This window comes from Plecotus auritus (genome assembly GCF_963455305.1).
Source record: "Plecotus auritus genome assembly, chromosome: 1".
Taxonomy (NCBI): Eukaryota; Metazoa; Chordata; class Mammalia; order Chiroptera; family Vespertilionidae; genus Plecotus; species Plecotus auritus.
In genome coordinates this window covers 153762305-153765652 of record NC_137770.1, presented here as the reverse complement: position 1 = coordinate 153765652, position 3348 = coordinate 153762305, and positions in this window count along the sequence as shown.

Below are 3348 nucleotides of genomic sequence, written 5' to 3'. Positions count from 1 at the left end.
TTCCCTGCCTGACCGTGGCCCATGCCCTCATTTGTGCCTCCTGGGGTCACTTTCCGGTGCACAAAGTTCACACAGTCCTTGATTGGTGTCTGCCACTGCAAGAACCCAAACTCAGTCAAGAAGTAAGTTCAGCCCTGACCGGTTTGGCTCAGTGGATGGAGCATCGGCCTGCGGACTGAGGGGTCCCAGGTTCGTTGCGGGTCAAGGGCATGTACCTTGGTTGCGGGCACATCCCCAGTAGGAGGTGTGCAGGAGGCAGCTGATCGATGTTTCTCTCTCATCGATGTTTCTGACTCTCTATCCCTCTATCTTCCACTCTGCAAAAAATCAATGAAATATATTAAAAAAAAAAAAAGAAGAAGTAAGTTCAGCCCAGCTTGCGTGGTTCAGTGGTTAAGCGTCGACCTATGAACGAGGAGGTCATGGTTCGATTCCCAGTCAAGGTACATGCCCTGGTTGTGGGCTCAATCCCCAGTGGGGAATGTGCAGGAGCAGCCGATCAATGATTCTCTCTCATCAAAGATGTTTCTATCTCTCCCTCTCAATAAAAATATATATATTTTAAAAAGAAGCAGGTTCACATTAGCCACTCAGTGAACATCACCTCCCTTAATAAAAAAGTGAAAACAAGATTTACTAACATAAGACCTGTTACCATAAAACAATAGGATTGGTTTCTAAATGAACACCATAGATAGTATTATGGGACTCAAGAGGAACAATCAATTTGGACTCTTTGGAGAGCGAATGGGATCTTCTCTGTAAAGTTTTGGCTTTTCCAGCCAGATGGGATCTTGACTCTCAGTTAAGTACAAACTGTGACATCACACAGACAAGATATACTAGTAAAAGATTCAAGAATATAGACTTACCCAGGATCAAAACCAAAAACAGGATCCTCTGACCAAAAGCTGGAGCAGCCTCCCTATTGATATCCCTTCAAAACCGTCAGGCTTAGCCACCCCGAAGTGTGCTAAGCTTCCTGGACGTGCATTTAGCAACATTCAGGAAAAAGAGCAGGTATGTTGTCCTAAAAGCCCCCTCTAGAGGCCCTTTGAGAAGGAATTTATGAGCTGCTACAACTCTAGTTCCTTCTTTGACATTTATTGGCTTTTTGATGAACATTAGAGCAATTTTTCTGTCAACAGCTTCTCATTAAGGGTCTGGTGATATTCTCGCTGATCATTTATTTTACTCAATACCATGCCTGGTCACTGTGAGAAGAGGTTCCACTCAGAAACCATCCATCTTTGCAGCAGCAAATAGCTCAGTTAATCCTACTTAAATACTCCCCCTGCACTGGCAGCCGCTATGACACACACAGAGAATTTAGACAAATGGACAGCCTTTAATGAATGGCTCATCTTCTGACCTTGTGCCTCACCATTCCTTAAGTTAAGGACATATTTCAGGCTTGGTTCTCTCTGTTTCTTTTTAAAATAAATTACGGAGAACTGGGTGAAATAACCACTAGGACTTATTTCTTAAAGACGACAGGTTCTCACCATGATTGACAAGTATGCTTGGAAAGTCTGGAACTAGCAGGTGTTGGAAGAAGAAGGCGTCCACTTTTGTTAATGGACTGTTTTCTTTGCCCTCCAAATGCACTGTCTTAACACAATCATGCACCTGGAGACATCTGGAGCGCCTGTCACTCATTAGCATCAATGCCAACCTGCATGTGCCCTCCTCCTCCTTCCTACCATCAGCTACATGACTCTAACCTGGAATAGCATATTTTTAAAGGGTTTTCATTGTGAACAATTTCAAACAAGGAGAAACTGGGGCGGGGGGGGATGTGTGATAAACTACCATGTCCACATTACCCAGCTTTAACAATTATCAATGAATGGTTTATCAATCATACTGGCCAATCTTGTATTATCTGCCCCCTTTCCACCCCAGACTATTTTGAAGTGAATCCCAGAGTAACCTTATTAGAACAAAAGACACTCCTATTGTTATAGGCACCTCTCACCTACACAGAGAGGTGTTACCAGACAGCCCCCTGAGTCAATGGGAGAGGGCTGTTCCCAACAGTGATCCTAGTCTTCTCATATAAATGAATTTATACGAGAGACTTGACTACGTTGTGAAAGGCCAATTTATTAAAGCAATTTAAGCCTGCACCTTTATTGAAATAGCAAAGCAAGCAAACCTATACATCTGGTTTATGAAGTGCAGACGGGCTCTCAGCTAATCTGAAGAGTAGGTTGGGTGGGGGTCCGAGGCGTTATATACCCTCCTGTCTATGTTGTATCGCAAATTGGCGAGCTGGACAAGACGCCTAATGAGCCAATTAGTTAGGAGTCATCTTTATTGCGTGCAGGTTCAGAGCAGATTACCTCTGTCAAATTCTGAACCAACACAGGAGGGAGTACTTCCTTTTTATATCCTCCTAGTTCTTTGTGTAAGAAAGCTTATAACCTTGAACACATATTATATCTAATCAAACACCTGTAATATCTATACAGACAACTTGTAACCTTGAATACATATTATATCTAATCAAACACCTGTAACCTTGTATGAACAAACACTTGGCAGAATATGTGAATTAATATAGTGTATCAGCCCCTTTAGATGGCTAGCTTGCAAGGTCAGTTAAGTTTATCTTTTTTATTCAAGCAAAAAACAAAGTTATTTTACAGTCTAAAAATAACAGAGTTGACCCACAGAATAAGAGACTGTCTAAGAATAACAGAGTAGTTCAAATAGCAGTTTCAAAGAGCAGTTTTTCCAAAGGAGGGACCACTATGCTTCATCCATAGGTCTCTAAATTCCTCTGCTGACTTATTTTGGTACAGATTAATTCTCAAGGTCCCTTTTTATTTTACTTTGCTGTGGCCTTCTCAGAATTCATGAGAAGCACCTGGCACTTTATCTTGCCAGGCTTTGAGTCTGCTGGCTTCTCTGTTTAGGGAGTAAAACTGCCCTTTTTTCCCTTTCCCCTTTCCTGCTCCCTTTCTATATTCCCTCACTAGGGAGGGTTTTTTTTAACCATTTGTTCCCCTGTCCTCGGCTGGGGAAGATAATGGTTTGTTAGTTACAAGCTGACTGCAAATGGCCCACACTGTTTGGCTTTGTTTTAACTTTCCTGTCTGTTTCCCTATTCCTCCTGCCCTGGACTCCTGTAACATTATCACCCAGAAAATACCAAGGGATTTAAGAGCTCTGTGTCAGAAACTGAGGTAAAAGAGCAACTATTAGAACAAGAGATGCTCCTGATGCTCTTATCCAGGCGTCCTCAAACTATGGCCCACGGGCCACATGCGGCCCGCTGAGGACATTTATCCGGCCCGCCGGGTGCCACTGCCTGTCCTGCTTAGCAGCCGACTCCCGGGCCCA